The 14684-nt window shown below is 47.6% G+C and overlaps 1 protein-coding gene across 6 annotated transcripts in view; it reads right to left on the bottom strand.

The window, feature by feature from the left end:
- Window positions 1–14684, bottom strand: part of EN1 (engrailed homeobox 1) — an 81545-nt gene that overhangs the window by 54048 nt on the left and 12813 nt on the right. For all 6 annotated transcript variants that reach the window (XM_057317285.1, XM_057317277.1, XM_057317283.1 and 3 more), the window contains exon 3: window positions 6808–6951. The gene's annotated coding sequence lies outside the window, so the exon portion shown is untranslated. The remainder of the gene's footprint in view (window positions 1–6807; window positions 6952–14684) is intronic.

Here is a 14684-nt window from a genome sequence, read left to right as displayed (position 1 = left end):
CAAAGTCGTGGGAAAGAGACAGGTGTCCAACCATGTCACCTGTCCCCAAATCGGCAACCATGGTGGCATCACTCTCAATCTGACCCTCAGAGAGGCTCAGCCTTCTGCCATCACCTCAAAACCAGCATCCCAGCTCCCCCGTCTCTCCTACACACACGCGGCCCCCAGCTCAGTCTACCCTTCCATTCCCTGTTCCCTGTTCCCTTTCTCCTTCAAGAGCCAACTCAAAACTCTCTTCTAAAAAACAAAAACAAAAGCAACTCTCTTCACCCCGGAAGCATTTCTGGATTACCTCTCACTCTGTGACTCTTCAGAAACTTGCTAATGTTTGTCTCCTTCACACTGTGGGATATTTCATCAGATTGCAACAAATGTCTAATATTTGGAAAGAGCTTGGGCTTTAAGTCCCAGCCCTGCCACTGTCGAGCTGTGTAATCTTGGGCAAATCACTTAACCTCTCCGAGCCTCAGTGTCTGAAATTGTCAAATGGAAATACTGATACACCCTAAAGGCTGGTCTAAAAAGTCAGTGAGATAATATATATGCAAATATCCCAGAGAGGCTTGGGCATATAGGAAGCAGTCAATAAATTGTAGTTATTATAATGTGTGGCATAAAATTCTATGAAAGCAGTTTAGCAATTGTACTCTGAATTGCATCACCTCGACAAGAAGGAGATGTGAAACTCGCTGAGGAAGAAAACCGCCGAGGAAGAAAACCGCCCCTTGTAAATCTTGTCTCTCCCTGACCCCATCCCTATTCTCATCAGAGCATGTAACCCGTAGTTAGCAAAGGGTCAGGCAGCCAGCCTCAAAGACTGTTGAGGTTCAGTCTCGAGACTCTGCCCCCCGGAGCTGGACTGCCGGTCCACGCAGCAGTCGGGGTCAGCTCAGGACTAAGAAGGAGCTGGGGAAAAGGGTGGGTTCTATGTGAAACAGGGCTGGAGACTTTGTTCCTTGGGATTCGGTGCCTTGGGATCGCCAGGCCTCGTGTGCTCACCCTACCCTCCTACACCAGGAGCCTGCAGCCAGCAGAACCTGAGCCCATTTTATTTCCTGGAAAGGTCTGGAAGCCAGCCCCCTGGGCTCCCAACTGTCTCCCCATGAATGTCCCTGTTAGGGTCTGCATTTTAAAAGCTCTTGCCAACCAGGTAAGCTAGAATAATATTAATAATGATGATGACTACCATTTATTAAGAGCCAACAATATCCCAGGTATAAGTGTTATTGATTTTTGAATATTTATTGAATAACCATACATTTATTTTCCCATTTTTATTAACCAAAGACACATGTAACTGGCAGCCAGAGCTCCGGGTCAGCATGAAACAGCATCTGTGAGCAGAAGGAGCTGCCCTACCTCCAGCCCAAAGCTAGGAAATGTCAAGTGTGGTTGGCCAAAGCAGCCTTAGCAAGTGGAGGACGGAAGTTCTTCCAGCAGCCGCCTGAAAACACCGAAAACACCGGGACTTACTATAGGTCCCACTACCCCAGGATACACCTGTCAAAGACCTCAAGTAGGGAGCTGCTGAGCTAATCGGATCATTTTATCTTGCAAATGCTAGGCTCCCATCCAGAGATGACAAGAGTCCTACTTAAGATCGCACAGCTGGAGGCCGAAGCTGGCCTCCTGACCCCAGCACTGTGTTCTGTGCTGGAAAGCAAAGCCTGGCCTCCTGGGGGTAGTGGTCAAGACTGCCAGAGAAGTTGCCCCATGCTCCACGCCTCCTGCAGGGAGTCCTTGACGCCAAGCCTCAGCCTTTCTACGCAGGCACTCCCGCCCTTCCCCTCGGCCCCTGGGGCTCTCTTTGACTCCGGATGCCCCCCTATAGGCGCTGAGCATCGGGCTCCATCATGCGCTGGCTGGGTTAGAGTGCCCACAAACATAATCCAAAATAAAATGGCCTAAGCGGGAATTTAGTTATCAGGAAATGTCAAATATCAAATTACCTCCTCTCAAATTGTTTTAGGAGCCTTTGCTTTATCTATGCCACAGGTTCAGATCTACCAGCGTAGATGCCCTCCTAATTAGCCCTCTTCCGGTGTCCTAGGAGAAAGGGTGGGGCATCCCAGGGCTGCGTACAATAGATACATATTACATACAAAATATAGGCATATAACATATATATGTAAGAAATGAATGGAAACAGGGGCGCCTGGGTGGCACAGCGGTTGGGCATCTGCCTTCGGCTCAGGGCGTGATCCCGGTGTTATGGGATCGAGCCCCACATCAGGCTCCTCCGCTGGGAGCCTGCTTCTTCCTCTCCCACTCCCCCTGCTTGTGTTCCCTCTCTCCCTGGCTGTCTCTCTCTGTGTCAAATAAATAAATAAAATCTTTAAAAAAAAAAAAGAAATGAATGGAAACAAAGAAACATACTTGCTAAAGATTAGGTCTTCCCTCACCAACAACGCAGTCTCAGAACATGCTTCATGGCTAATGAATTTTTATACGTCATTGTTATCCGCACATCTATATTACCGGAGAAAAGTCTTAAAGATGCAAATAGAGTTTGCTAAAGACATACCATTACCAGGTTCTCCTACACCAAACATTTTACTGTGTCTTTAAAACTAGGCCTCAGATCTGAAGAACCAGTCCTACCCTGCTTGAAATTCAAACAAATATTTAATAGTTCTCCAGCGACCAGTGGAGCAAGGTCCAGGCTGGCTTGGTGGGGTGGGGTGGGGTGGGTTGAAGTACGGCCGTTCTGCTGGTTACATAGTTTTGGGAATGGAATTGTCACCAACCCAAAACGTTCACATCCAGTGTGTATTTTGCCACCTTCCAAGAGATACCCAGGGACTCGTAAGTTTATTCCAATTACAACTGCCATGCTTAAAACCCCTAAGAACTCTTCTGGAAGTGTGTCGGGGCACGTGGCACACTCTTTCGAAAATCCCCAGTGATAGAGAAGTTTCTTGCTTCGAGGAAGATGTGAGTTTGGTAAAGAGTCAAAAGTCCTGTTGAGCCAAGTCTGATGAATAAGGTGAGTGATCAGGCTGGGAAAAGCCATTTTGAGCAAGAGTGAGGTCTGGATATAAAATCACAAAACTGTTTGTATTTGTCTGTGACAGGGCATGTGTGTGAATATGTGATTTGTACACTAACTCATAAAGGTCATTCTGAAAGAGATGCTCTTCAAAGATTATGAGCGGTCACACTATTGTGGGGAGAAGGACATATCCGTTCAAAGTCGTGCTTCAGAGACGTCAACTGTTATTTATAAATACACGGAAGCATATAAACCCAGGGGTGAGATCATCACCTTGGAACCCACTTGGTGAACGAAAGCAGAGATCCCACCAGAGCCTGAGTGGAACCCACTCCGAGGCCAGGCCTTGGGCTGCACACATGTTTCCATGTTGCCTCAGGTGGCAAGGCTGGGAGGGGTCCAGGCGCCCCCCAGCCCTCCTGGCCTGCTGGCTTGTGGGCTCTGTTCTGAATGACACAGCTAATTAGGGTGAGTACGGCCGCAGCTCTGGGCTGGAGCTGCCCTAGCGGGCTAGCCTTCCTTGTGACACGGCTTCCAGATGAATCCATATTTCAGGGGTTAACAGCTCATCTGTAAATAAAATAAAATGTCCTCTGGGCTGCGGCCAGGTAGCCCAGTCCTGCCTTTGGCCTGAATGTGATTAGCACGTTGGGATGGCGGCAGGGAGAGGGTGAGGCAGTCAGCGGGAGGAGGGAGTCAATAGGAGATTTTTAAGACCTCTGAGGTGGGACTTTGGTGATTGATTTCCAAGAGGGGTTACACACCACTCACTCACTCCCTACCTCCCTGGCCCCCCACTTTTGAAATTAAGAGACAAAACCTAACATAATAAATTACCTGCTTACTGCTCGAGGCCCCAGAGCAGAAATACGAGGGTAGGGGCATCAGATAGGCCTTGGACTTGGAAGGGAAGGTAGCGGGCGGCGGGGGGAAGAGGGGAGCCGTCAGCTTCTGCCCCAGTTATGGTCAGATCTCAAAGGTGACACAGAGAAAGACACAGCAAGCTAGCAGGGACCGTGTCTACAGAAGCAGACGGGCTGGAAGGGAGGAGAGGTGAGACCACAGGGGCACTTCCTTGAAAACAGTCCAGGCAAAGCTGTTCCTTTGATGAAACCTGGCTATTGTTTTAAGCCACCGGCTATTTGCACACGCTTCACTGTCATTTTATTTTCTACACACATGTTGCGTGCAAAGAAGCCCGGTGCACCTTCTTCAAGGGAGACGGGAGCTGTAACGGAGGCGCACAAACCGCATCAGCTCTAACCTCAGCAAGAAACCTGGCTCTTGAGAATGAACTCAGTAAGAGGCAAACTTGTAATGATTACAAGAACCATACAAAGAGGCAATAGTCTCTAATCCCTTTCCTGCGAACCCAAAACTCTTCAAAGGTAAAAAAAGTTGCTTAAAAATAAAAAAATAAAAAAATAAAAATAATAATAATAATAATAAGGCAACATCCCTTAGGTGTAACATCCGCTCAGGCAGCAAAGAACCAGCGGTCACCCCAAATACCCTCGGTATGTGAGCAGCTGATATTTTTATGTCTATCTTATATGTCTATCTATTTAGCCTCTTTAATCAGCTTGGAATGATGATGCATATGGGTTCCATTAAGGGCTTGAAAAGTTTTCTCACATCCAGCAACACAAGACATTGCTCCCACTATATCTCACTTGTCTGCGTGTCTGCTCCCTCGTGAGCATTCCAGCCACCTTCCCTTTCTTCGCCCCAATTTCAGCATGTGGTGAAGGCATTAGCCAGGGTCACAACACATTATTTCCCCGTTCCAGTTAGGTGAGGAGGAAGAGAGTTGACTGTACTTTTAAAAGCGCAGTCAGCTTTGGAAATTATGGTCTCTCTTTCTTTCTTTCTTTTTTCACAAACGGTCCAGCTGTCAGAAGCCTATCATTTCTTAGCCTGGCGTAGGGCTCTTAAAAGCCAACGTCTTTAACAATTGTTTCCCTACACGCTGGCGTTCCCACACAGACACACAACACAGCGCTGTTCATTCTGCTATCGCCTCCAAAATATTTCTAACAAATGCTTCCTCATCAAGAGGTGCAAAGGAAAAGTTCCACAGGGCAGGGGCTTATCCAAAATCGAAATCTGCACAGGACTTTCCTGCCTGCATGAAGAGGTTTCTAAGATGGGCGCAGAAAATGAACTTCCAATAATTGTCTCCACAGCATTAATGGGTATCTTCTGTTGGGAGAAAATCTGTAACCTCATCAAGGAATAGAATTCAAATAAATTTTCATTGTCCCACTGCACAAAGCTAAGCTTAGGCGAATCCTAATTTGTTATTCATTCTTCTTGTTTAATTCATAATTTGATGCGAAACGTGGTGACACGGCAGCGTCCCACAAATTCGATGGCGTCTGCCCTCAGATACCAGCCTTGTAACCACACAGGTTTGTGCTTTACACTAAAAATGTCTTGAAGCTTACAGATGTGCAGCATAAATGGAGAGTGAGGACGTTCTTTTTTCTATGCCCAGTGAGCCGATGTTAATTTCCCTCTAAACTCACATTTTACTTTTTTTTTTTTACTCTTTTTTCCACTTTTATTTTCCATTCAGGCTAACTGCGCTCCTCAGTAGTTCCCGAATTTGAAGCAAAAATTCATCCTGACAAATGCTTTCGGTTTAAAACGAATGTTTGCCCCATCTGGGTAGGTGCCGTACATATAAAAAGGCTTCTGCGAAATATTCCACAACCTGATTTTTAATTTCCTGCATCATCAGCTACTTTTATGATAATATTTAATCTGCTGAAACAAAACCAGCCTTGGGGGAGGGGGGGCAAACAAACAATAGCAAAGAAGAGAAAGAGAGTTTATTTTTAGCACCCCACTCTCAAGTAAGGTGGTTAGTTAGAATCGAAACAGCTTCACCTATGAGGACCAGTTCTCTCTTTCTCCTTTCTCACTTTCTTCCTTCTTTCCATTTATTTTTTCCTCTCCTTTTTTTCTCCCAGTGGCTGAGCAAATTACGTTAAAGGTTATATTTCACTACATACCGCTAATGAGTCTCAATGAACAGAAGGCTCCAAAAAAAGAAACCATCCCCTTCCACCCAAAAAAAAAAAAAATCTATAGAGTGAGGAATTCTGTAAATATAAATAGTCAACCGTGGCCCAGATGTGCAAAATCCCAAAGTGAAAAGACGTTCAGTGAATGCGTCACCTCGTGAGGTCAAGTTTGGAAAATTTGGCTCAGGTGCCCCAAGGGCCAGGCCACGATGGTGATAATGTCATTATTTGTTAAGTCGGCGAAATAGGAAAAAGAGATAATAAAATGCCTCAAAATTCAGCGGGCTCCTTTAACTCCGGCACTTCAAACTTTTTATTCCAGAACCCCTTGTTTTAGAAACGACTCAGACGAGAGAGAAATCTGGGGGCTTCGGGGTCTCTATTTTCTCCGTCTGTTAAATCAGATTTCCTGGGAACTAAGCACTCCAGCGAGAGACAGTTAAGCCTAGCACAGTGCAGGCGGAAACATTCCTGAAAAACCATGCCCTAAAGATGCAACTGAGCCAAGCCCCAACGGCCCCCTCCCTTAAAGGAACTGCTCCCAAGCTTAAGGTGAGCCCCCTCGCAGGCCTCCACGCTTGGAAGCACTGGCCTGGATCCGGCAGCTCAAGCCATGCGAACGGGCCCTTCCTGAGTGGGAAGACATTTCTGGAAGTTTTGCCTGTGTCTTTGGGAGAAAATGGTCCTTTCCAGGAGCACGGTGCTGGTGGCCCCTTATTGAGCAAAGGAAGAAATGTCACTCGAGCATGAGCCGTGAGACAGCAGCGTGTCCATGCCCGCACATACCCTGTCCTCTGCCGAGCAGCTGCCGCAGCTGCAAATTGCAAGGCGAGCTCCAAGGGATGAAAGAGGCCAACAGACCCGCATCCACCGTGGCCGCAGTCATGGACCGTTGGGAGAGAGAGTTCAGGTTCTGGGAAGGATGTTTCCCTGGAAATGAAGGGAAGTTTCCTTTAAGCTCCGTAATTAGCTTGTTTGAAAGCTCTCTGATTCACCTCCCCACCCTAACTCTTCCTATCATGAATTTTGCATCATTCTATGCACAATAATGCACATAAAATTAAATAAACAATTTAATTAATTTAATTAAAATTAAATATTAAACATATTGTGTATAAGGAACCTGCGCCTTTGATTTAATTGGGCGGGAGTACCCAAAGCAGTTTGGGTAACAGCAGAAAATAATTAAAACCAACAAGTACGTTAGCCTCTGGGTACAAGAAATAGTTGGGAGCCTCCTCTTGAGAAAGGTTTATTTAATTAAAATTAAACTAATCTTTGGAAAACATTTGATAAGCATTTCATAATACAAATCATAATCCAAAAACGGAGGCTCAGCCTGCCTCTCCACAATACAGGAAAATCATGTTAAATAATTTATCTCTGGCGGTAGCTACTTTTTTTACACACACGCAAACACGCACGCACGCAGTAATTCAACAGACAACATGTTCGCCAGGTTCGAATTCTAGGTAACGTTCGATTCTTCCAGAATCTAGATAAACATTAGCAGGGCACACTAGAGCATATTATGTCCATAGTGAGAATTGTGGAGACTTGGTGCTTGATTTTAAACTGGGTGTGGATTTTCAGAGCTGACAAGCCCCCTCACAAAACAGTTTCGTGAATTTATTTAAAGAAGAAAACGCAAATGTTTTTGACAAGTCAGTATCCTAGTCTGAGTACTCATAAAGCCCCAAAACACAGAAGGAGCTGGGTCCCCCAGTCATCCTCAGATACATGTAATCCACAAGACAGGGAGGCGAGTGCTTCCCACCAGGAGAGGAAGACCATCTAATTCCCACTTGTTTCCTCCAGTTGGTGTGGCGAGACCTGTTACTCCGTTGCAGAGCGCCAGATAAGACTAGACACAGACCACAAAAGAAAGACAGCAAGCAGGCCCATGCACATGGCTCCCCGGGAACGATTCCCAGGCCCTGACTTGCCAAAACCCGCAGACATCCACTGTCTTTACCAAACTAAGGCCCATTTTGACACCTATGGCCTGAGCAGGAATATCAGCAAAATCTGCTTTGTGGTCCAATTCCAAAGTTACTGAACACGTACATTTTGGCTGACAAGTGCTTCTAGGCATAACTCTGAGCCTAAATCATATAAATTTCAATTGCCCACTCCTTAAACATCCCGCACCCTTAAAGGAGGAAAATCAAAGTGAGACCATCCATTTGTTCGAATACTCTTCACTTCGCTTTCAGTGTATAGAATAACTGAGTCTTTCAGAGGAGCTAAGATATTTTCTTATATTCTAATAATTCATAAGGGATAAAGCAATTATATGCACCTCAAAGACTTGCTAGTATATCATACTGCCTTTTGTTTTGTCTTTAGAGCAAAAGATTTTCTGTACCTATCCTGACACCAAATCATATTCTTTAGTGGTCATATGTATCCTGAAAATCATCGCTGTGAACTGAACATGCCCACAGGTGTCATGCACGTAGGAAAATCTGAATCAAAGCTTAGTCCTGCCTGTAGCAAGGTTATTTTGTACTGTCTTTTGTGCTCTGTGAAGAAACCTACACAATGTACAACATGCTATTTTATAAGCCGTAATTCATAATGACAACTAATAATTATTCCTGCAATATCAAGCATTCCTCAAAAAAATCAGCTAAGCTTTTAACCGCTTCTCTGTTGGGTTGAACTTTTCTTTGATCAGAAGAACAAAGTACCTTTGGAGACTTCCAGTTGGGCCCAGAGACACAGCGATCCAAAGGGTGGCCTGCCCACTGCCAGACTTAAATTACAAAACAAAACAAAACAAAAAACCACGCACAAAACAAAACAATAAAAAACACAAACCTGGAGATTTGGCAAAACTAAGAAGGATGCGAGCAAAAGATCCTAAAGCAATCTCCAGCTCAATTAACTCTTTCACGTAACTATTAGCAAAGGGTGTTTCACCCTCTAGAAAACGCCCAGCAAAGAGCCTGGTGCAGCCCTGGCTTCCTCGGCCAGGACCACAGCTGCGGAAGGGCTTCCCCTCTTCCATCCAGGGCCTGTCAATGGTGCCCTTCATTTGCATGTCAATCCTTTTACATGATTAATATGTATTTATTGACCAGGAGGCCTTCCCAACCTAGGACAAAGGAAGACCGGCAGTCCCCTTTTATAGGGCAGCCATAACTTTCCTAGCAGGACAGACAATTGTGCACGGAAATAATTCTCTTCCAGATAGAAAGTTCCCACCATTCAGACACACGTCGCGATAGAAAGAAAATCGAGTGCCAAAAGCCCAAGGGCACCCCTCCACTCTTTTCCCCATGAAGTCATTAGGCTGCGTTTCCTACTACTTGGACTGGGGAGTAAGGACAGGCACTTGGTAGACAAACGTGACCGTGGACCCAGGAGTCTGGCCGGCTCCTCCCCCTCACGAAGGCCTAGGAGGCTGAGGCCTGCCCCGGAGTTACCTGAGGGGAGAGACCTGCCTTCTTCGGAATGTGACTCAAGACACGGAACGAAGCTGCAGCCAGCACATCCCATGATTTGACGCCTCATGAATCTTTTATCCACTCAAACACACGTCACATTTCCCAGATTGACACGTGCAGTTTTATTTATTAAACGGCAAACTCCATTTTTTAAAAAAAGATCAGCCTTATGTCTACCGTTAAAGATTTCCAGAAATCCTCTCCTCTTGTAATCTCTTCACTCCCTCCCACACAGGAAAATAAATAAACAACAGCTGAGATGGTCAAACAGTGGCCTCAACTTCCATTTCCACTCTGGCATCTGCCTGTCACAATGTCAGAGATGAGACTCCAGGTAAGTTTGGGAAAACTTGGGATGACTCGTTCGTCCTGACGCCAAAGATAAGGAGTCAGACATCCAAGGGAGCCTTTTTGCGTCTTGATCCTGGGTGGTTCTGGAACTCACTCTGTTTGATCGTTGGCGTCCCACCTCGGTGCATATTAAATCCTTTGCCCCACAGAGAGGCTGACAGCTCACTGTCTAGTGTTCCCGAGGAAAAGTACACAGAGCCATCTCTTTTCTAAGGTCCTTAACTATAGAAATTAATAAGAAAAAAAAGGGACCTTCCTTGACGTGGAAGTACTCAAGGGCAGCCTCTGTGTAGGTCCCACAACCTCTTGGAGGAAACACACACACACTTTTCAAGGGCCTAGGATTTGAGTTCCAAACCTGAACACCAAGGAGACGTGCGTCATCTTTTGACTCAAAGGCCAGCTCTGAATTCCTGCCCCTGGGATTCATCATCCTCTGATTGTATGAAAGGTATTTACTTGGGGTAAATTCACTTGATTTCAAAAGGGAATTAATTCTGGGTGTAGTCCCCCCAGTCTATCCCCTACCTACACCCTATTAAACCCCGGGAAGTTGGGGGCACACGGTACACTTGGTAGGAAGACTGGCCACAGGCCTGCTCTTCACCCACAGCTCAGCCTGGGCAAGGGGGCAGGGGAAGCAGTTTAAAGAACCCCACTGCTGTTTGTTCAACCAACTCCTATTTCACTGCGTCATTTTTACTCAAACTGGTTTACATGTATAGACTGTGCCTAAAAGAATCCCAGAAAGAGCCCTAGAATCCCAAGAATGTATACTTCAAGGGCTAGGCCTGCAACAGTGAACTCACGGCAAGCTCTTAAGCATAGAATGGCCCCAGCAAGATGTTTCAAATTTCTGCCCCAGTTTTGCCCATTTGGAAATGTGATGTTTATGATGATGAAAATATGTGCCTTGGTAATCACTCTGAGGAACAGTACCCCAAAATAGACCCGGAGCCGTTTCAGGGATGCCCCTCCGGGTTTCTCTACTTCATTTGACAACCAGAATGCAGAGTCACCCTGCATTCCAGCCCTAACTACCCCATTCCAAACCCAAAGCCTAAAAGGCTCGTTGACACTGCTCCATGCAAACACAATTCCCAGGCAAACCCATCCAAAATGCCGACACATGTATCGACAGCACCCACGAACAAATACAAGGATAAGAAGAAAAAGTATCAAGGAAAAGCAAACATAACTTCTCAATTCTGTAAATCTGTGGTATATTCTACTATCCTGAACAGATTCGATGTGGGAGAAGTAGGGAAGCATTTTTTCCCCCCTGAAGCTACGGACATCGAAAACTAAGGTAGGCTCCCCTTGACTTTGTTTTCTATTTCACAGGTTGTAAGTTTAAAAACGATCCCAGAGGTATTGTCTCTGACATTCCTGAAGTTAAGAGATGGGCTCCGATTCTGTTTACAATATTCCAAACACCCAGGCATAGCCTTCCGGAACCCATTTGGCTAACGGGAAAACCTGGGCTATTGCACACCAAAACTAGCACCTAGAACATAAGGCAGCCGTCCCTACTGGTGCCCACTTCTGTGTATCACGGGCACTCGGTGGAGGCCAGGCTGAGTGACTGAATAATTGATCAGGACACAACAGAAGGTTTTCCCTCTGATGCTTGTCATCATTAGACTTCCACCTCTGTTCACGAAGGAATACCTTTTGTTTTAAGTTTTCAATTTACTGACCACCACCTCAGGCATTTTTCTGCAGGGGGGAGAAAAACCAAAACCACCCAAAAAGCCCTCTGGATGTGAAAGAAGGGTTGAATAGTCCTGAACACCTCCACTTTCACTTTGGCCCCCTCCTCGTCTAATTTTGCAGGCCATTAATCCAGAATGGGCACTAGAGCATTTTGGTATGTGCTTTCACATTAAAGTGACTGAGCAATTAATGAAAGTTGGCAACTGTTCATGCAAGCAGCAAGCCCTCTTTCCTCCTTTCCCGCCTCAGTGTGGTGTGTTCACATACATTTCATGTGGCACCTCGGCCCCACCTAGGGAGCCTCGCCTTCCCCCTCTGCATGGAAACTCCGTAGGCTCTGTGGGGTGACCTTGCTCTCAAAACCCATTTAGACTGCCCCTCTCGGCCACTGAGGACCTCTGTGGTATAAAAGCCATCATCCACTAAGCGCAGAAAAGGCACCTACATAGGCCTGACTCCCAGGCAAGCTATAGACAAGTTACGAGCTAAGGAAAAGTGCATTTTTTTTTTCAGCCTGGTCCACTGACACTGAAGGGCAGCTCCCACTCTCCCACTTCCATAGGCTACCTTCTTGAAAAAACAAAAACAAAAAACAAAAAACCAAGCCCTTCTAAAACAAAAGCAGCACTGTCACTTTCCTTGCAACCTGTGAGCTGGGTAAGGTGAGAGGAGGAAGGGCTGATGGCCCCTCCTGGTTGTCCACACCTCCCCCCCACAAACAATAGCTTTTGTGTCAGAGGGGCTCCCAGCATGGGCTAGCCGGAATGTGGAGACGCCACTGTGCTGGAGTTAATAACACTGTGTCACAAAGGAATTTCAGCCTGAACTCGGGAAATTCTCCTTCCAGGAGCATATACTTTTCCCTCTTCAAACTTTCCTGTTCTGTCTCAAAATAAGAACTCGCTGTCGTTTTTCTCCTGGAGGCTTTCTCCTTCCTTCTTTCCAACTGTCCTTTGTGAAATGACCAAAGGACTCCTGATTAGGGAGGACACAACCACCAGGTCACTAGGTGAGTTTTGTATAATCAAAGGTTAAAAGGCTCTGGATCCATTTCCACAATGACCCACCCTTTCCAGAAGGGACTGCCTGCCCTTGGGGCTGTGCATATGTACCAAAATAAAACTGTGGCCAGAGAGCTGTCACTATGGACACAACCACTTGGCCCAGCATGGAGAAGGTCACAAAGGCTGGTGTAGGGTTGGAATGGGAACGAGAAATGAGGTCAGGAAGCAGCACATGGGTCTCCTGGTTCTCTCCTGCAATGCACCCCCAATCCTACTGTCAAAAGGAAATGGAAGAGAAATCCAGGCAGGCAGGACAAGCAGCACCTCCGGATCAGGCATAAATTCCATACCTCAGGGATCCTCAGGGGTAACACACTGGACACCTCACACACACACACACACACACACACACACACACACTTTCCCTGGTCCCAAATCCCTCAGCTCTCAAGTCAGGGGTTTGTAGCTAGGTCCTTATCCCATCAGCGGGAGACGGCTGCCACAGACCCAGCAGAGGAGCTCTTCCCTTCCCCAGGTAAGCCCACTGCAGGGGCTTTCCCCGAAGCCCGTCTCACAGCCAAGTGAGCTTGTGAACACGGAGACGGCTGGGGATCCGAGACAAGGAGCTCGCTCGCTCGGTTTTTCCCGGGCCGTGTTTGCCATTTGCGGGAATAAATGAAGCATCGGTAATCTCCATAAAAGAGCTTTCACGCTTCATTCTCTGAAACTAAGTTGAGGCTTAGACGGGAAGGAAAAAAGGGACTTTTAATTTAAAGTAATGATCATCAACACTCTGGCTCTAGAGGGTCTCTAGGGGAGAAGGGGGTCCCCCACCCCAGCCCAGGAAGCTAGAGGGAGGACCGCGCGCAGCGCCTCGCCAGGCGGGCCTTGAACTGCTCGGATTGGTGGGCCAAATCCAAATGCGGGCAGCTCTCCGAAGAGGAGGGCAGTGGTACAAACAACGCTCCCCGGGGTAACTGAGGGGCTGCGGGAGTCCAGGGAGGAAGAGATCGAGGCTTGTCCCGGACAAAGGCAAATGAGCAGATTCGATGAGACCTCCGCCTCGCCCAGGTCACGGTTGCGAGCAGCGGTGGCTTCTTCCCCCGCACTGGACGCCGGAACGTCAGCCGTGGTGGTGCCTTCTCTGGCCCCGGACATCTCTGCCTACTTTCACTTGGTGGCTGCTTCTGTTTGGGGCCAAAGTTTGCACGCAGGGTGCACAACACACAGTGCCTCCTTTCCCCATACCGCACCCCCAGGTCCTGCCGGGTTGGAGAGCCCCAAAAGTTTTATTCCGCAAAGGGAACTTCCTTTACTTTAACTGAATGAAACTGGCCTCGGGGAAACTATAGCCTTCAAATTCTCCCCTCCCCCAACACTCACCCAGCACCCTGGGCCCCTCACTTCCCTGCCATTGCCAAACCACGACACACTAGATACGCACCGCCAATGAGCTCGGGCCTGTGAGGGCATTTCAGACAATAGATAAGGAACTCGAGGTCTGATGAGGGTGGAAATGGGTCCAGACGTCCTCTCCGGGGGATCTACATCCCGATTCCCCCTGGCTTCCGCCTAATGAGACGCCACTGGGTCGGAGCCCGAAGTGAGGTGGCCCGCGGTGAAGGCCGGAGCTCAATCAGTGGGGGGAACCAGGCGTGGGAAATCGAGCGAAGGATCGAAGGACGCGTCCCAGCTAGGCCCAGGCCTCTCGCGCGCGCCTTCCTTGCCCGACCGCGCCCTTCTGGAAGCTCCGAAAGGCCTGGGCGGAGGCCCGCCCAGAGAAGACGCAGAGCGAGGGCAATTTGGCGCCGCTGGTTTTAAAGAAATTCCAAATAAACAGTGAACCCGAGCGGGAAACCGCAGCTGTGCATAGGGAAGTGACTTGGCCAAATTATCTCCAGAAGAGGAGAGGGAAGGTGGGCAAATGTCTGGGCCCTGAAGGTGCTAGCTTTACTGAAGAAAGAGGCAGCAGGGAATTGGGCTGCTACTTGCAACTTTTTCTCGGCCCTAAAAAGGATCCCGCCTGGCGGATTTCGGAAGGCGCTCACCTAGTCCAGGAAAATTCAGCTGACGGCCCTTCTGGGGCCAGGGCCACCCCGAGTACGCACGGCGGAGGCAGGCGCCGGAGCCCTCTGACGCC

Source organism: Ursus arctos, unplaced genomic scaffold (genome assembly GCF_023065955.2).
Source record: "Ursus arctos isolate Adak ecotype North America unplaced genomic scaffold, UrsArc2.0 scaffold_1, whole genome shotgun sequence".
NCBI lineage: Eukaryota > Metazoa > Chordata > Mammalia > Carnivora > Ursidae > Ursus > Ursus arctos.
This window is presented reverse-complemented; position numbering and strand designations above follow the sequence as displayed.